The sequence below is a fragment of the Dipodomys merriami genome, unplaced genomic scaffold, assembly GCF_024711535.1.
Source record: "Dipodomys merriami isolate MVZ:Mamm:240054 unplaced genomic scaffold, mDipMer1.0.p SCAF_17, whole genome shotgun sequence".
In the NCBI taxonomy this organism is placed as follows: domain Eukaryota; kingdom Metazoa; phylum Chordata; class Mammalia; order Rodentia; family Heteromyidae; genus Dipodomys; species Dipodomys merriami.
Window position 1 is genome coordinate 4,509,766 of NW_027203048.1, and position 21,178 is coordinate 4,530,943.

Consider the following 21,178-nt stretch of genomic DNA (forward strand, 5'->3'; position numbering starts at 1 on the left):
TTGGGCCTGGCTTACTTCACTTAATATAATTTTTTCCAAACCTTTCCATTTCCTAACAAATGGGGCAATGTCATTCTTTCTGATGGAGGCATAGAATTCCATTGTGTATATATACCACATTTTCTTGATCCATTCATCTACTGAGGGGCATCTGGGTTGGTTGCAGGTATATTTATTGTGTGCTGACGTGCATCCTTCATACATGCATGCATATATTTATATTTACATATGAATTTTTTTCATTGACAAACAGTGGAATTCAAAGTTTTGTTTTGCCTTTCAAAAATACTCATCTTTACTTAATGATAGAAGAGCAGAAGAAGAACTTGGAGGAAATATGTGAGCTGTTACAATTGGAGTTCTCCCATGCCAGAAAGAGTGAAGACTACACAGAAAGGGGGCCTGACAGTTCTTTCTAATGGGGGAAATATCTGTTGGGGAACTTTGAGTAAGGAAGATGTGGACTAGCTGACTGCAAGCCAGGATTCCCGAAGAGTCTGCTGCTCAAAGAACTGTGGCAAGTCCCACATCTCCAAAGGCTGAGAGCCTTCTGCCTCTTGGGGCAAGCAGAAGAGGAGCTGGAGCGTATGGCAAGAGTTCCACATTCCTTTCCCACCCAGCAGGATCTCTTTATTGAGGCTGAAGTCCTGGGTTTCATGCAAACTTCAGCAGCAAGCAGCTGGTAACATGGAGCTCTGAAAATGTTTTACCCCTATTCTAATGGGCATTGGAAACTCCTTGTTTTCCATCTAAGATAGAAATCTAAAAAAGCCAAAGGGGAAACAAATAGGTGAGGAGGAGGAGGAGGAAGAGGAGGAGGAGGAGAGGAGGAGGAGGAGGAGGAGGAGGAGGAAACTGGAGACACTACACTGGAAAGACAGAAGGAAAGGAACAGAAAATCCTCCTTGGCCTTAGTGAGTTCATGGCAGGGCTTGGGATGGACAAGTAGATGGAGACCTGCTGGCCCTGCCTGACCTGGGGACCTAGTCCAGGGGATGGATCTTGGAGCAGGAAAAAATTTGAGGTAATAATGGTTTTTTGTCTCCATAGAGAGCTAGAGTCAAGCTCATAAAGAGAGTTGGTAGACAGGGGACTGTTCCAGAGAAAACAGACGGACAAAACATAGCCTCACCCAAGACTTCAGGCCAAGAAAATGAAAATAGGAATGATTTCTTTATGAAATAGGAGTGCAGATAGAAATGATAAAACATGTGAAAGCTTAATTGTGTGGATATAAATTATGCTGTATAAAGTAGATTATTCCCTTCAAGGTCATTGTTAATCTTTGAAGGACACCATTTTATCTCCTTAAATAAGTACCCCTTAAAACAATGTTTCATATTCTCAGTAAAATTGACATTTAGGGTTCCAGATAAGTTGTCCTTTTAGGGCCAACCTGTGCATTATAGAATGTCTAGGGCATTCCTGGCCTCTACCCACTAGATATCAGGAAATCCCCTTCCCTAGTTGTGACACCAAAAAATTTCCAGATGGTGCTAGGTACCAAAATCTCTTTCCACAAAGACTACTGACTTAAATGTTCTCAAGAAGGTTTTTTTGTTAGTTTTTTTAACTACTTCATAATCAATGTTTTTTTGCCATTGAATGTATGTTTTATTTTTTTTAGTGGCATTGGGAATTGAACTCATGAACTAAAGTTTTTATACTCTGTAGAGTGCTTAAAGCACTGAATTTGGACCCTGAAAATCTTTGGCCAAGTGTCTGTAAGTTTATCTTGTCTGAGCCTCCAAATGAGTTTAATACAGACATGTAGCACACAATTACAGGCAATAGACTTTTATTTTTCTATTTCTAGGAGCCTATAAGCACCTAATGAACAGATGCCATTAGAAAGCTTTCTATATTTGTCTTTGCCAAAATAGTAATACATTGTGAATTGCATCAAACACTGGTGGGGCTAACTTCTGTTAATGAACTCATCAAGACAAATAACTACCAAACTCTTTTGCAGAGTGCTAGTGCCCATTGTACACTCCTGGTAGCAATGCCCAAGAGTTCCAGTTTCTCCACATTTTCACCAAAAATCATCTTTGCCCTTTTAAGACTTCGAGTGCCATTTCTTGCCATGTCTAGGAAGAAAAAGCATATTCCCAGTGCATACCTCCAGGAAGACTTGGAGGTCCAACTCCAGGGACTGCCTCTCTCAGAGTAGATTGTAAGTTTATGTAAACTGCTTGGTGACTTGGTATAAAAATTTAAAGACAAACTCCATAGCTGTGATCCTCATGATTTTACCATATTCATGTTCTCATACAAGTGATATATATCAACATGGAAGAAGTGGCCTAAAAGAGCACACTTGGGAAAATACTTAAATAAGCTATTAGTCCTGCCAACTCAACACCAGGGCATCTTGACCGCAAGCTTGGAACTACAAGAAACAAGTCATAAACTTCTGCACTCTGGGAATGATTACATCTGGCATGATGAGAAGTAGGGTGGACAGAGCCCATCAGGCAGCCACTGCCAATCCATGGAGTGTATTTCAAGTCTGAGAAGAAAGTAAACAGAGCCCAGGAGCCTTGCAGTTGTCAACAGGAGGGGTAGGATGGGTGGGGTGTGGGGTGCAGCAAGGGTCACATAAAAGGGTTACAGAAAATGGAAAAAGGTGGACAAAGGAGTTAAAGGCTGCCAAGGACAGAATTAAATGAGGTGGACTATGAGGAGGGAGAGAGGAAAGGAGAAAGAACTGAGCTTTACTTCCTTGAGCTGCCCAGTCCCAAAGTGAACATGGTTGTGAAATACGATTTCTGCTCTATAAATTGGTACTTTTCTAACTTTATTTAGGACTAACCTTAGGGTCCTATTAAAATTCAGATTCTGACAGAACTGGCCTCCAGGGGACTGAGAGTCTTATGTTTCTAACAAGCTCCCAAGTGATTGGATGCTGCTAGACTAATTTTGAATATCAAGGCTATGAATTAAAGATAAGATGGAATGGAGTGCCTTAGCTCATTCCTGTGATTTTGGCTACTCAGGAGGCTGAGATCTACAGGATTTCAGTTCTAGGCCATCCTGGGCAGAATAGTTCATAAGATTCTGTGTCCAAAATAGCCATCACAAAGTGGGACTAAAGGTGTGGCTCAAGTGGTAAAGCACAAAGCTGGGTAGAGCAGACTGAGTTCAGACTCCAGTACAGAAAATGAGTAAATAAATAAATAAATAAGGCAGAAAAGGAATGAAGAACGGGAAAGAAGAGAATGGAAGGTTATAAACCCTGGGAAGTCCTCTTCCTGTCATGCCAGAGAACAGGGATTTCCAGAGAATTAGGGACACTGTCATTATCCTATTTTGGTCCACATCAAAATCTCCACTTATATGACCCATTCATGTCTCTTAAAACTATGAGGCAAAATTCAGAGTGCTGAATGGTTCACTTTCCCCATTTTGTGGAGTGAAATGCTGGCATCAGGCCTGTGAGACTCACAGCTGGAGTGGAAAAAAAAACAACATAGAATTTAAGTGGATTTATGAGCATACATAAGATATTCCTGGGAATGCCTAGAAAGATATATTTTTTTGTTCAACATGATGAGAGTTAAGAGAAATACGTGGTCTCCCAAGGAACTCTGTGTGAGCTTCTCCTTAACGATGAGGGTCTTTCTTGTATGTGTGTTTGTTTAAAGTTTTATAAACTAGAGGCAGATGTTCTGAAAAGTCATAGAGAATACTTTTGCTCTTTGGGTATAAATGCCTTCACAATACTGCTGCTGAATAAAGTATCTGAGTGAGGTATAGTGGTTCACTCCTATACTCCTAGCCTTTGAGAGTCTGATGCAGGAAGCTTGAGAGTTCAAGCCAGCCTAGGATACATAGCCAGACTATTTCCCCCACCTCAAAACACCCCAGTCTTATTGGTGTGTTGAGAACAGTGGAGGTTAAATAGGTACCATTAGTGAGCAGCTGATTTAATATGACATGGATATTCAGAGCCTGCAAGAACTTGATGGGACAAAGGTTGCATGAGGATTTAGTACCTACTGCCATCTCCCATCTCTTCCAATCCATGTTTGGCATGCTTCTTCTTTCAGCCATTTTTTAAACAATACCTATTTTCATACTTACTGTCATTATCCCTATCTGTTTTTCCAGAACTTTATTGCAGGATTGAAATAATCTTTTTAAACAATCACAAACATTCAGTACTTTCTCTGAGGCCATTTGCAAAATTTATGAGAAGCAACCACAGAGACACATTAAATGCAATCTGAAGGCTTGTCATTTAAACTGAGATCTCTCTCCCAATCTTGGACTATCTTACTATTCAGAGCTCCAGAAGGTATAGCAATTTTCTTTCCTGTCAAGGCCTGGTAAAGATCACACATTGAACTGCTAGAAGAGTTTGCACATCTGATAGAGCATGGAGTTTTCTGGTGTCCATTATGGCACAAGATTCACTGGAAAGCATGATTGTTCAGAAATTGTGCCACCCTGGTGAATGGCACCAGGTACTTAGTGAACACACTTGTACACTTGACAAAGATGGAGAGTGACTGCCCTACTCAGTAACATGTTAATTCAGTTCAAAATCATACCATAATTAAGATGAAATTGAGAAACAACCCAATCCCATCTTCTGACTTTTGGGACATCCCCATATAATTAATGGGTAAAAGCAAAAACTTAAGTTGCTCTCATAAACTGAAAATAGTATTGGGCTAAATTTTAGTTCCTTCATTTAATAGGAGTCCTCAGTCATTTTTCTTACATGGAAAAAGGGGATCAAAGGTGCTGAAGGCCAATAATTCAAAATAAAAACAATGTTTTATTGGCTTTCATAATTACAATAGATCAAGTACTTTTCAAAGTTCAGAAACAAAAGTAAGCTTAAGAAGATGTGTCATAGAATGTAAGAAAGTTAAAATACTACAAGTTGTATACCTATAACATTTTTTCCTCTTCCTCCAGCTTTTGTGTTTTATAGAAAAACAGAGATGAATCATTTTCACTAGCTAAGCATATTCTAATGTTATATTAGAATATAACATTATTCCCTAGTGGAATGATTTAAACTAGTATTCTTTATGTTGCTCTGCATATAAATGTCTAACTTTAGAGTTTTAACTAAGATCCAAATTAAACAAAATTAGTTAACTTCATCTTTCAGTAAGACATTGTTCAACTAACATGCAGGTGTACTCTTTGGAAAGAAGCCAGCCAGAAAATGCTTGAAATTGAGTACAGAGAAATCATGAAAATGTACTAAAGAACGTAGGGTATAGTTTTAATTATTTAAAGAACCTTTTATTCAAACAGCCAGGAGAGGTTTACATCTTAGCTGAAAATGTTTGGGTAGGGTCCATTTTACTTGTTCTAGAATGTAAATCTTTTTGTTTTATTTCCTTCCCAAAGTACCATATTGCTTTTGGGTCATGCCAATAAATACAAAGTTCTTCTGAGCTGAAATATGGGCAAGCAAGAAGTAGTCACTCATTGTCTAGGTACTCTTGATTCACATGTCTAAAGAAGTTAGGATGAATGATACCCACTCTCCTTTGTTCTCCATATCAGGCTGAAAATCTCCAAAGATAAGATTTTCTTGCCGAGCTTCCAATAATAATATTTTATTATACAAGACATTGATGTGGCAATTGTTTCATATAATAATAGTGCTTAGCCCTTAAGCATTTGTTGTTATCCAAGTGTTGTAACTGTTTAATACTCATAAAATCAATGTGTAAAGTCAGCAAGCAGTGCATTATTCTCACTTCATAGTCTGAAAGTCTAGCCACTAAAGCATGTTTGTCTCCCCCATACAACTTGGATCCAGCTGGGTTGGATGAACTGTGAAATGTGCTACCTTCACCATTTCATTTTCTCTCACATGAAGCTGACAGAAAGCATTCTGGTACATGATAAACATTAGCTCAATTATCTTAACTTTGCAAAAATATCTGGTGAGTCGTTTTTGTGAATACAAGTGAAATGCAGGTCCAAGGCTTCTTTTTTCTAACTTCAGAATATTAGATTTGGGGACCTTCTTATTGCTTATTACAGAAAGTTCATTTGCTTAAGAGATAGTTGACACAGTAGTTTGAGATGAACTTTGAAGATTTAAAAGCATTTAACCTTCATGTAGACTAAAGAATTTAGAATTTTTTTCCTAGATCCAAGAGGATAATACTTAATGAAATTCTAAATTTATTAAGTCTATGGAATTAATTTTTACTAATTAATTTTAATTTAGAATTATTTTACTATATTTAAGAGGAAAATATTTAAACATTTTAAACAAAGCATTCATACTTAATATTAAAAATCAATTTGAGAAACAATAGGATGCAATAATTTATTCTAAAGTCTACTATCCCTGTCTCTGGGTCTAACTAATATTCTAGTTAAGGTTTGGTTTCAAGAATTCCAAGGAATAGTTAGAATATGTGCCAGGATAAGCATTATTTGTTTTTTCCCCCTAAGACCAGCACTCTACCACTTGAGTCACATGTCTACTTCTTGCTTTTTGGTGGTTAATTGGAGATAAGAGTCTCAGGTACTTTCATGCCCAGGCTGGCTTTGAACTGTGATCCTCAGATCTCAGCTTCCTGAGTAGCTAGGATTACAAGGATGAGTCATCAATGCCATCGAAACCTGGCTATAATATGATATTTTATATAAGCACAGCATATATTTTATATATATTGAGCTTACTTATATTTGCTATGAAAACTGAAAGCAAAATAAAAACTTACATTTTCCTTCTAATTGCCTTGATCATTTGAGAGAAGCGATCCCATTGGGAATGGATTTACCTTAGTAGATAATAGCAAAGAACTGATTTTGTTGTTTGCTCTCTGGGATATTTTGTCTTCATCCCTGTAAACAAATCACATGAAGAACTATCATATATTCTTTGAATGCTCAATCAAAATCCACAGTGTATGCATGCTGTACCATTAAGGTGGTATCAAATATGTTCCATTGTTGTGCCACCATTGTCACATCATTTTCCCTTGGAATCACTTGTACCTAGCTGACACTTACACTGCACTACTTGAACTGGCTGCTTCTGAGTTCATTAATAGCTCCCCCCTGATTCCCGAGTCCTGTGGATCTGAATCCTGTCTAACTGGCCTCTTTGTGACACATAACATTTGGTACCATGGTTTCCTTTTAGTATGACCAGATGGTGGCCTTTTTCTCCTCTTAGCTATTTCCAGTAATCTGTTTACATTTGCTCTCCCTTGTGGGATCCTCTTCCTTTGCCTTAAGAATCTACCTCCTTGAAAATCTATTCCTTCCTGACCTATGTACAACATACTGATCATTTTCTAGTTGACACTGGGAGTGGAGAGCATAACAGAACACTCCTGTAAGCTCAAGGCTTACTGCATTTGACAGGCACCAGAGAATATTCTGCAACCAGCCTCCCTACTAAGGGTCTTCTGAAGTATCCATATCCCAAGAGCTTCAGGTAATGGAAACAGTAATTGAGAAGTGAGCAAGATGAGAGATTTGATAACTGGCAGCACAGACTCAGAGATAAGTTAATTCTGAAACTCTTATAGTACAGTGAAGAACAGTGAAGAGCAGAACAGATGGTGTGCATATGTGGAGTGATACACCATCTTTCCATCTTTGCTTTGTCCTTCAGACCTTCTTGACTCCCGTATGGGAAACAGCTCTCCAGCTGTCAGCCTTATAATCCACTATATTAGAACACAGGAGGGGATCTCTGTTTTCAGGGAAGTTGTATGAGGAAAAGCTTTCATCAACCTAGAGGGGAGAGAATAGAAATCTAAGGACAGGTGTGGACAAGTGTAGTGGTTGGTGAAAGGCCCCTAGAAACCACTTCTTTTCTAAATTGAACTAGGAGTTATGTTATCACAGCATACAAGGACCAGAAATACATAGCCCCTGCCTCACGCTGGGTTCTTAAAGCTCTTTCTAGACCACAGTGTAGCTGGGACAGTGCTCTCTGAGATTGGCTGACTCAGAAGCAACAACAGTCATCCAACTTTCAGAACATAATGGCTGTAGTCAGTCAACCCTGGCAGTAACTGTCAGCATCATTGAGGATCTTGAAGTTTTAATATAGTTATAATTATAAACTGTTGAAAGGTTAGGTACTCTAAAGATTAGGAAAATTCAAAACACCTGGGAATGACAAATGATTGTCCCCAAGGAGTGCCACATTTCTCCTTTTGGACAATCCCTGCCTATCTTTCAACACTCACCTTAAGTTTCCCACTCTCTAGGAAGTCTTTCTATATCTGGCAGACTAAACTTCACAGCCCTTTCTGGGATTCCTTTGGATTTCTTTCTGTCATATGATTATGACAAATATTATGTCAGATGATTATGTACCATAATCATTTACTGACTTCTATGTCTCATCTGTTGGACTTCATGTTCCCTGGAGGTACCATGTGCATTTATGATACCTATTATTTGGCATGATGCTTGTGTTTGGTAAGTGAATGAATGAGCAGTACCTGACTGAATGAAAATTTGAAATGATTCTGGGGCACTCGGAAGTCATTCCCTAATAGACACCAATTTGGGGGTCTAGCTAAAGACAAAGATGTTAAGGTGCATTAGGAAGGTGCCAATCAAGAGAAACTGAAGCCATTGTGCAGCCAAGGATTCAAGAATGAGTTTTCCTAGATGCTCCATATAAAACATCAGGATGACCTTGGTTTCTCATTGAGGATCTTTACTAATGTATAACTAGGTATGCCTAATTAGAGAGCTGGACAAATCTGCGATTATTTTCTGTTGTTCTAAATAATTTTATTACTCTTTTTTCCCTATAAGAATGACCACTTTATGGAGAGACTCTTCAAAAGCATTTTCATAGCTTAATGAAATTACCATAAAACATTCAGAAAATGGTTCAGGTCTGTTAATGACTATGACCAGTGTCAGTTAATTTATTCTTCATCACATCATTAACTTGTTTGAAACAGATCTCTGGGTACTACCCTCTTTCCATAGTTCCCAGGCTTCAGTACATTGGTCTATGGATGGAACAAAAATTAGACCTGACAGTTATTTGCAAACCAGTTGTTTTTTTTATAGTTTTAAGAAAGCTATTTTACCTACAGTTATGATAACAGGAAATTTGGCCTATTTTCTAAATAAAAGATGAAAGCCTCAGCAAAAAATGACAGGCATTCAGGTTGTGTGTATTGCTGGGCAGAATGAGGAAAGGATGGATGGAGGAAAAGGCAAAGTTCCTATTGATGTGAATCTCTACCATATTGGCTCTGAGACAGGGAGGTTTTTCCAGACTAGTGGAAGGAAGTAGACTCCTGCTCCCTCAGGCTTAGCACCCCAAGTTGGCAAACTCATTCTGGAATATTCTCACTGCTTTTGCATATTTTCACTAGGCTGTTGACAAATAAGCACATGGAAACAATCTGCAGCTGGGCACTGATTACATTTTCCTTCAAAGGCATGGCAGAGCCTATGTCTTCTGTGAAAAATTATCTTAATCCCTCATTGACATGTAACCTACCTTCACATTTTCCAAAATTTCTTAATCATGCTTTTCAGAAGGTTTTGATTGCTGTTTCTCCTCCTCAACTTTGCACACAGTGTTTGCTTTTCTCTCTCCTTTCTGGGGTAAGAAGAAGCAAAAAGACAGCTAAGCAGGCTAACAACATTATTTGTAGATAGAACCTGACTTGAGTTTGTCCATCAAGAAACCCTGCCATGCAAGAGCCATTTCTATGGAGTCAGAATTGGCTCGTCTTTATCACTTTTCTGTGCTAAACAAGAACTTTTTCATTCAGATTGTGTCTTTCTCCCCCCACAATGCTATGCTTTCCATACAATGGGCCTTTGTTTATGATTTTTCGTTCATTGATGGAAAGTCTAGCAACTTCAACTGCATAATGAACTCTTCACTTATTTATTTAAAATGTTATAGGCTTTGTATTATGCTTAGAGTATGAAAAAAATGTTCACTTAAATATTTTCTCAGGCTCTTTGGTTGCGATGAGCTACTTTTTAAGAAATGCTGGCAAGAATTGGAGTTAGTAGCATCAAGATGGAGGAATAAACAATCAAATATCCATAAAAGTAGTACATAAACTTCCTCCAGTGTGTGTGAGAAGAGGATTTACCAGAAATCTGATGCAACTTGTTCATCATGGTTCTCCATTTGCATGTTTTTCCAATTCCAAGGCTCTGTTGACCCAATCTTATATTCCTAATATAAGATATTTTAAAAATATTAATTTTTTCAAAAGAATGATGTCTTTGTCTCTCACAACCGAAAAAGGTTTCAAACATCATTATATACTAAATGATTTTCCAAGTACCAGGCACATTGCAGTGTGTAAAACAGTAATTTTCCTGTCTTCATGTACTATCTTCTCCCAGCCTCTGGAAATGATTGATAAACTTTTAAAAACAAAGCTTTAAGTTTTTTTGAGCCACAACATCACTTCCGGCCTTTTCTGCTTATGTGATGCTGAGGAATCGAACCCAGGGCCTCATGCATGCAAGGCAAGCACTCTACTTCTGAGCCACCTTCCCAGCCCCAGCTTTAAGGTTTGATCAATTCCAATTTTTTTAAAAATCCCAACATTTTAAGTATATCATCCCATTGTCTTCTGGCCTCCATTCTTTCTAAGAAGAAACTAGCTGTTAATCTTATTGAGGATCCTTGTATGTGATGATTCACTTTTCTTTTTGTCTTTGTTTTTTTTTTTTTTTTTTTTTTTTGGGGGGGGGTGTGTGTGTCCGGTCGTGGGCCTGAACTCTGGGCCTGGGCTCTGTGCCTCAGCTCTTCAGCTCAAGGCTAGAACTCTACCACTTGAGCCACAGTGCCACTTCCAGCTTTTTTCCCCCTACTTATGTGGTGCTGAGGAATCGAACCCAGGGCCTCACGCATGCAAGGCAAGCACTCTACCACTGAGCCACCTTCCCAGGCCTTGTCTTTGTTTTTTGATAATAACAACATTGTGTCTCTATAGATTTTTCTTTGAATTTATCATGTTTGCCATTTATTGTGGACTTATAGATAGAGTTTTGTTTTTATTCATTGTGGGAAGTTCTATCATTATTTCATTCTGTGCAGGCATATATTATTATGTCTGACAATGTTCTTTTTTTTTTTTGTCAGTCATGGGGCTTGAACTCTGGGCCTGGGTGCTGTCCGTGAGCTCTTCAGCCCAAGGCTAGCACTCTACCATTTGAGCCACAGCACCACTTCCCGTTTTCTGGTAAGAGTCTCACAGACTTTCCTGCCCAGGCTAGCTTTGAACTGACATCCTTAGATCTCAGCCTCCTGAGTAGCTAGGATTACAGGCATGAGCTACCAGTGCCTGGCATGTTCATCAAATTTTTGAAGATGTTTTTTATCTTTTTTTCTGTTTCTTTGAATAAACTCAATTATCTTATTTTTAAAATTGGTGATTCTTTTGCTTATTCTTATCTGTTATTGAGCCCCTCTCTTGAATTTAAAATTTTCAGTTGTGTATTTTTCACTTCCAGCAATTTCTATTTGTTTCTCTTTAGAAAATTTTCTATTTCTCTTGCTATAATTTATTCTAGGAAACATATTTCTCATAATTTTTTGTTTTAAGTCATGATTTCCTTTAATTCTTTCAATTTATTTTTAATAATTGGCTTAACATCTTTGTCTAGTAAGTACAATGTCTGGTTTGCTTTGGCCACTGTTTCTCTCTTCCTCATACACATGGGCCACATTTTTTATTTCTTTGTGGGTCTTATATTTTGTTTAAAAGTGGACAAATTGAGTAATATAATGTGATGATTCTGTAAATCAGGTTATTTCTCCATCTCATGGTTTATAGTTCCTGCTGTTTCTTGTTGTAGTTATTTGTTTCTCCAGAGACTTTTTGAACCAATTCTGTAAAATCTATTTTCTTTGTTGTGTTTAGCCATTGATTTCTCTGCATGGTTAGCTTAAATGGCCAGTTAAGTTGTGTAAAGATTTCCTTGTCTGGAAGCAGTAATCTTCCTTATGTTCCTTATGATTAGAATTTTTTTTTAACATTCTTTTGGATAGTTAAAACCTTTGTAATTCTAGGGTCCAAAATCAGCCTAAGCTGAGAGCTTGGGGCCTTCTCAAGTCTTTCCTGAGCATGTCTACAGTCTCATACATGTGTATGATACCCAGAAATATGTAACAACTTTTCAAAGTTCCTATGCTCAGTTCATTCCCCAGCTTCTCTTCTAAAACTTTTTCAGTAGCAACTCTTATCCACAGGTTTCAAGCTGCAAAGTTAATCTATTGCCTCCAATTTGTTTTGAAAAATACTCCAATGAAAAGTCTTTTTAAACACATCAAAATACACAAAGTCAAAAAAAGATTTGCACATAAGGTCAAGTAATAATATTTCTTTGTGAATTAGTCCTTCAAAGAACTCCATTGCTATTCTGCCCACTCCAGTGGCTACTAGGTTAGTATTTTTAAAAGTGACTTTAGACTGTTGGCTTTCAAGGTTACTATGGAACTGAAGCCTGCGTGATAGGAACCCAGCAATTTAAAACATCTCAAGTCTCTTTGTTCTTTTAACACTTTTGGACTAGGCACTTGTAACTCATGCCTGTAATCTTAGCTGTTTGAAAGGCTGACAATGGGAGGTCAGTCCATATAGAAAAGCTCATGAGCTCTTTTTTCAGGCTGTAGCTGGGTACAGTGGTACATGCTTGCCATCCTAGGCTGTTTGGGAAACTGAGACAGGGAGGATTGCAGTTAAAAGTCCTAGAAATCCTATCTTAAAAATAACTAACTGGGGGGGGGGGTTGGAGGAAATAAAATGCAGACAAGAATGCATTGCATATACTACAGAATTAAGAAAAATAAGGAAAGGGGTGGGTTGAAGGGGTTGAAGTTGTTGAAGGGATGACAGATCAAGATGAATTATATACATAAACTCTTCATCAAATGGCAAAAATTCAACACATAACACAAAATTAACAGAAGTGAGGGAAGGGAGGGGGTGGAAGGTATGTATGGGTGAGATGTTGAAAGCGGTGGCATTGATCAAGAGGCACTGTATCCATAAGTTGCTTGGTTGAATGGAAACTCCTTTGTATAAACACTTAAAGATAATAAAATATTAAAAATTATTTTAGGATGCTGGGGAGGGAAGGGTGAGGGAGAGTTATGGAGAAGGGGGTAAGTTTAATGGGGTATATGTGCACCTGTATCAAAACGTTAAATGAACCCCCTCTTCTGCAACTAATATAATAAAAAAATAAAAAAGAGATGAGGAAAAACCCCAGCAAACTAAGTAGACTAGGTTGCAGAAACTAATAAAATTTTCTCTAAATAATCAAGAAAGAAAACCAACAAAATGCAGGGCTGGAGGTGTGTTTCAGTAATAGAGCACCTTCTTCTCAAGCATGAGGCTCTGGTTCCAGAACCTGAGGGGGAAAATTGTCTGGTTTTTCCTCTCTCAAATAAACACTTGTCTGATTCTTGCAAGTGCTTAGTTCATTCTTAGTTTATTTCAGAGCTCTAAAAAGTTTATTCTGATTAATTTTGCTAGTCTTCCCTTTTCTTTTCAAATAGAGTTTTGCAGACCTTTACTTGGCTGTTAAGGTAGATGTCACCTTCTGTCCTTTTTTCCCTATAAGGGATATTAAGAAATCCCATAGCTGAGACAGAATTGTGACAGAAATGTTGAAGTCAAAGTGGAGATGGGAGGTACCTAGTATTTGGGAAGGACCTTGAGACCATTGTAAAGTATTCAGATTTTACTTTGATGTGAGGATTCAGTGAGGTTTTTTTAAGTTGATGGAGAAACAGTTTAATTTATATGGAGTCATTCTGGCTGCTGAATAGCTCCTGGAACACAGAAAATCGAAAGACTAGAACCAGCACTCTCTCAGAGGAAATTCAAGTCTTTTCCTGTCCCTACAAAGCTCTGCTCTGCTCAGCCCTTTGATCCTGTATTTTACCCTCTTGTCCCTTTTCAATTCTCTTTCAGCTACCCTATATGCCTTGCTTTATCTCAAATTGGGTCCCTGTCCTAGAGACTTTTACACATGCTCTTTCATCCATCTGGAACACTTTTCTTACAGATGTTTGCATTGTTAATTAAGATAATTGTCAACTCTCCTTTTATTGAGGAACCTTCTTGATGCTTTCATATGATAGTAACTCTTTTCATTTTTCATCTCCTTAGCCTACTTTGGGCTTTCTTTTCTGACTTCCTATTACCATTTGAAGTCTCTACATATATGTTATCTTCATGTGGAATGAATATTTGTGAGCATAAATCTCACTAAAAATGTTGAGAATTAGTAGAAGGGAAGTGATGTTAGGAGAAATTCCAAACCAGTAGTCTTTTCCCCTTGAGTGGCAGTGGAGAATTTTAAGAGCCATCACAAGTTGAGGGCACTGGAGCAACTAAGCATGGAGAAGGGCCTGGCTCACTTCAGAACATTTTATGCAGTGACTCTGGGAAAAAGGGAGTCAACTGAGATGACACACTTGGAATGCCCCATTTTCAGTGTCCCATTCTGGCATAGCCTAGAAACTGAGAGTGAGATGTGGAGGCTGAGAAGGGGCTGCATTCTGGCCTAGTGAGCTCCTCCACCAAACACTTTCATGCCTCACATAAACTGCCTGGTCCTTAGAGGGAACTTTTATTACAACACCAGGTTGTGTTTCAGATAAGATGCTGTGGAGTCCTGCAGAAAGGCATGGTTCCTTACACAGTAATCATGGGTAGTTAGAGGACTCAGTATCCCAAACAAGGTAATCAGATATTGGCTCTGCTCCTAAGTACCTAGCTTGTGTTTGTTGTTTTGGTTGAAGGCATCTCCACCTCTAAGATAATGACCCAAAACTTAAGAATTGAAACATTCTAAAAATTCTGTGCCCCAAAGCAGATTTACTATTCTAACTGGTTTTCATGCACTGGTGTATCTCAGCTGTTCAATATAAATGCTACAGGATACTCTGTTGAGAACACATAACTTTACAACTTACTCCTCAAGATTGAAAGATGATAAACAAGAGCAGGGGAAAGATTTAAGAAGTTAAGCGAGCCCATGCATAAGCCCAGTTTTCTGGTAATACAAGATCCTATCTGAAGCAAAGCTGCTTCTAATCAAAAGTGGTTGCCTAGCTGTTGTAATACTTTCCACATTAGGTATTTTGATCAATGCACAGTGTATCAAAATGCCCACGTGTCTACAGTGTCAGGTTGGCAAGGTACTGACTATGTAAATGTGTTATGGAATGATAGGCCTTCAAGGAAGATCTCCTGCCTGTGTTCAGAATGAGCCAGTAAAATATTGTAAGAGTTGCCAGGTTAACCTAATTCTAGCTTTTTTACATGTGGAAGTGAATTTTTTAATCTGTAGAGCTTTCTAATATCATCTTTAAAAGTCCTGGACTTTAGAGTCCCCAGGACTCTAGTCACTGCCAAGAAAATACTCTGAAGGATATATCAGTGAGGATTCAGGTATGAATTTTTCTGGAATTCTCAAATCAGGGAGATAATTTGCTTTCAGGAGCAAAGTTCTGAGTTAAAGCCCACCAATGTTATTGCACATCCACCAGGAGCTCCCAGCCCTTTAAGAACCTGTCCTGACAGCCATCAATTTCTTCTCTCACCTCAACTGCTGGGAAGAGTTTCTTACACCATTCTTCAGGTCAGTGGGGCTGAGAAACTATCTATGCACTTGCCAGGTGCCATTTCACTTGCTGTTGGAGTGAGTAACAAAACATTTGCATTCTCGTTTATTCATCATGAGATAAAGGGATCCAGAATCCCAGACTTATTGCCTGGAAGAATATAGCCAAAAAGAACTAGTAAATACACATCAGACTACAGGAGCAAGAAAAAGCCTGTCATGTCAAGCAGCTGAATATTCACTAGTATATTGACTTTTTGAGACCACTAGAACCAAAGGTAACTAGCTAGTCTTTGTACTGGCTCTTCTTTCAACACATACTCACTCATCTCCAAGGAGGCCCAAGTACTTGGTACACCATAATGTTCAAAAGCAGGTTCCATAAGTAAGGGCTTCTGAGATGGAGGCTTACAGAAAATGGGAAATATGTATATTCTTCTCTTTGAGGAATCATGTCCCTTTCTACTTCCTTTTCTTCATGGAGATTTTCAGAATACTCTACTACTATCCAAGGAGAAAGATGGAAAAGTTCTTTCCTAATGTCATTTCCCCCCAAGTCCTGATTTGAAGTGGTAATGCTGGGTCTAGCCTGCCATCTTGGCCATGTGGTGGATAGGGAATTTGGTTTAACTGGTGCCATCTTGTCTTCATGGCGGAGGTAAGGAAGTCCTACCTTACTAGTGACAGGCATGCCTAAATTTCTAGAGGGAGGGGCAGGCACTTGGATAATAGGTTACTGGACCTGTCATTCCTGTGCCTTGAACTTGGGAGACTCTTTGAGTTTCCTGTGAACCTGCCCCATGACACTCGTTAGGCCCGTGCTAGCTCACGCATCATTACACCATGCCTCATGTGCTGCATCTCCTGTGTCTCCGGGCTCCCTTCTGCCACCATGGCATTCCACTTCAGCTCTCCATTGGGGTTGATCTGGTTTGTTGGTATTGTATTTCTGCTCTTTATTTCCTCTTCTGCTCTCATGGCTGTTTTCTGGCAGCATTAAGTGTAGTTGTGGTGCTGTGGGTCTTTGCGACAGGAGTCTATCTGCAGTCACTGGCTTTCTAATAAGGACTCCTGATTTGACCTCTCAAAATGTGGCTTCTTTGTTTCTCATGATGAGTTACCTTACAACAAATTCACTGCCTATCTGTCTAGCTATCATACTGTTATCACCACTACTTTTTAAAATTAGTGTATGTTATACAAGACGACCTCAAATTCTGGACTGAAGCAATTGTCCTGTTTCAGCATCCTGAACACCTAAGGCTACAGGTATTTGCTTTACCTTGAAGACTTTTGAGTTTTACCAAGGTCAGCTGCTGGCCCTGATGAATAAGGACACCTTGTGCCCTCTTACTTGTCCTTTCAGAATTTTCTCATACACATTTCATGGCACATTTATAGTGACTTCAGCAAATGATTGACCACACTTCTAAACAGTACTTTAGGGCCACTCAGAATTTTTATTGTTCTGAATCCAAATGTCATATATGTTTATGCAATATGTAGATATACTAACTAGAAAGCTTCTCATGGATAGGTAGATCCCCTTTCATCCAGAAAAAGCACATTCTTTCAACTTTTTCTCCAGCGAAATGTGAGATGTTTTTCCTTTTCTTTAAGCCTGATGTCCTCTAAGGTTGAAATACTAAGATATTTTGTTCTTGTACAATTGACTTAGCTGGGCAGGAGGCACTATTCCATAATAAGGAACAAGAGAAAAGCTAACAGGAGAGTTATCTTTATTTACCAGCTTTTCAAATTTTCACTTCATCTCCTCTCTCTTCCACCATCTTTTGTGCTTGTTAGTTTCTCTACTGTCTAATCAAGCTGGAGAAGCAGGGGGAGAAATAGATACTAGTCCAGCCCTACGTCCTGACAGTGGGGAATCGCTATCTTTGTAGCATTGGGCTGGGAATCCCTATAAGGAGAAACACACTGTGGGAATGTTGAGGAGAGGGTGTCATTGAGGAGAGCCCTGAAGAAGGTAGCCTGCTAATCCATGGGTAAGCTCTGTAAGCAAAAGAAGGAGGAGTGCTCAGTTTTAGAATCATTGACATTCCTTTTATATATTTTCTTGGCTTGTTTAACATGGTTGCATAAAATTAACTAGCAACCTCCTAGTTTCTACTGCAAGATTACAAGCACTCAACTTTACTCCACCTATTTGTATAGCTTAATAAGGTATAAAAAGTGGTGTGGGGATGTTTCTTGATCACAAATGTGTGCCTCTGGTTGGATGTTTGATAGCTTTCTACTTACTTGACCAGACTGCATAGACTGGTGGAGACTATTATCAGACTCTTACTTGCAAACTGAGGGCAGGAAAGGACCTGGTCTGGGCAGTGGGTCTAGATTCAGATTACTACTTGCAAAAGCAACTAGAATTCATGAAAATCCAGCCCGGACCAGAAAGGCAAGGACATATACTGTCCCTTCCTGATCATCTAAGCCAACTTAGACCTTCCTTGCTCTTGTTTTCTGTGAGCAATAGTATTGTCAACTATAGAATTTTTTAATGACATCTGGCTGAAGGCCATATCACTCATTACATTTAGTTGTCATGTCTCTTGAGTCTTTAGTAGCCTAACTCAACTTCCTGTGTCCCCTACATTTTTTACTTTAAATTTTCATTGAAATATTTTGAAGAGACTGAGTCAGTTATTTTGCAGACACACACAATCTGGGTAAGTCTGGATTCTGTTCATTAGTTGCAGATATACATTTTTGGCATGCAGTGATGCATCACTTTAGAGGGTATGGAATGACAGCTCAAAATTTTATTACATCAGTTAGGTGACCCACATACATAACTTTAACATGACGTAAAAGAATATGTGTCAGCTTTCATTCCACATTCATTTACCTATGCACTCTTTGTTTACTCTATTTAACCTCTGGATCTCTGTTCCCTTTAAACTCACCCAGCTGCCACATTTTCATTTTGGGGGGCAAAGAGGAATGTTCAGTAGCCATCTCCAGCCCTCCTGTGCCCAGTCCTGGTCTCATCTTGCTCCCACAGTGACCTATGAGCATTAGCAGCACAGAGATAGAGAAGGCCCAGGGCCAAGCAAAGAGGTTGGTGCACAAATATGAGATGGGTTACTCATAACTAACCTTGTTAGGCTGACCTTTAGGGCCTTGGCCAGCCAGACTATGTAGTAATTTCTGTAAACCCACAAAAACAGCATTGACACTTTCTCAGAGCTGTACATGCTGAAAGCTGACTGAAAAAAGAGGGCAGAAGTTTCACACCTGGCTCTGATCATTTCTCTTAGTCACAGAATTCATCTGAAAATTGCCATTATGATGAGTTTGGGTTTTACATAGTGTCCCAGTTCTTCACTCCATTTTCCCATTTCTACCTCTGCCTCAACATAATAACAGATTATAGGGCAGTAAGCTGTGTGTGGGTGACTCAAAGCTAGATATTATCATCTGTTCCAGAGGTAGAGCTATTTGATAACTGGGTCAGAGCAGGTATGAAAAGGGAGTGGAGAACATGTGTGAGTTCTTGGCCATTGTTTCACCCATGGTGTCCCTAAGTCTCCAACTCCAAACAGTTTTCATATACAGCACATTTCATTAGGTATATAATCTGTTTATTCATCTGAACCTCACAGCATTCTAAATCAGACTAAGGAGAGTGAATTTTAGCTCACAACTCAATGGTAATAGAGGGCCTGCCATATAGATATTTGACTCTCAGGCCATTGTGGATCTGGACTTAGCCAGGACAAAGTGAGCAGTTACATCCTGAGATTATAAACCAAGCTTGCAGCTGCTATTGAATTGAGCAGAGGGGCTGGGTGGTACCTGACTCTTGTTTGTGCTGGAGTCTTGGCCAAGGTTTAACACTTCTGCTTAGTGACAGCCTCTTAGGAAAGAAGTGACCTGGGGCTCTGGAACACTGCTAGAATCAAGGATCTCCTCTGTGTGACTTTTGACTTTGTGACAGGCTTTCAGGGCTAAGACTGTGTCTGCCTCCTTTTTGAGGTGTTATACTACTAGATACACAGATATTATTATATGCTGTACCTCCAACACTGAGCCTGGCACAGCAGTTCATGCTGGTGTCAAAGGAGTGCCTGGCTATGTACAGACATGTGTCTGTATCCTACTCCATAACAGATTTTTATGCCATTCTACAAATTCTATACTGTTCCCCAGGGGTAGGGCTCAAGGCACTCCTTCCCTCTCCACTTCTCAGTGTACACTCCTTTCTGAGAAGGATGCAGACTTTATAGCCTGTAAGACTTAACTACAGATCAACTGTTTCTGCTGTTTTAGACACCCGTGACAGTGTGTGCACACGTGTGGATTGGGTAGTTTATATTTTATTATGATCTCTGTCTTTTTATACCTACTTTAACTACACCAAGAACCAAGGTTTATGTTATTTTATTTCCAGGGCAGGTCCTAGTGAAAGTATTTATAGCACAGGGTAAGTGTGCTATAAATATTTCAAGCAAATGAATGTTGATGTGTGTTTTATGGGTAGAGGTACAGAAGTAGGCCACTGGGAGCCATTTGGATGGTTTTAGATGTCCTTAACCACTGCTTCATCTTAAGGCTGACTCATTGCGCACATCTAACACAGATAGAAGCTTGTACCACCCTCCCTATAAAGCCTTCCCTCCAGCTTGATTGATCCGTATCGACTCACGAACAAGCAATAGCTGTTGACATTATCACAAGCTGATGTCTTAGACCAACCAGGAACTGGCTATAAGCTAAAGTCTGAACTAAATGAGGATTCTTTGATACTAGAAGAAAGGAAAAACAGGTGCAAGGCAGGAAACCATCATTATAAACATCTTTGTCTTATGTCTGTGGGATCTGTCCTGTGCAATCTGGTTTCACTCCTTAGACTCTTGTAATTTGTTGCATGCCTCCATACCCCTGAAGGCATTTTATTGTCTTGTTCTGGATCTAAAAGTAGTGTAGACTCCACCAAATATACTTACTTCTATATTTGCCCATGGACAGACTGAAAGCTGCAATCCTAGTGCTTAGCAAATATCTCCTCAATGTCAAGGACAGGCTGAGTCACTGACATAGGACATCATCCAAGGCCTGGAGTGGTGCCAACATTCTCCTTGGTGGTGGTGATGAAGATTGAAGAGATGTTGTGGCTTTATTTTATCCATTACAAAATACTATTAGGTCAGAGGGCACCTTAATCTGAGGCTGAAGACCGGTTTGATGACTCAGAATGGGGACTGGCATTGCTTTCTCTCTGGGAAGCAGAAGTGTGTGGGTGTTAAGAAGATTATGGACCAAAGAGAAATGCTACCACACTGTTGGTGGGAGTGCAAACTTGTTTAACCACTCTGGAAAGCAGTGTGGAGTTCCTCAAAAAACTACACATAGAACTCCCCTGTGACCCAGCAATTTCACTTCTGTGAATCTACCCAAATGTCCAGAAACAAGGCCACACTAAACCCAGCAGTATGACGATGTTCATCTCAGCATTATTTACCACAGCCAAGATAAGGATCCAACCCAAATGCCCCTCAGTAGATGAATGGATCAAGAAAATGTGGCACATATACACAATGGTATTCTATGCTTCCATCAGAAAGAATGACAT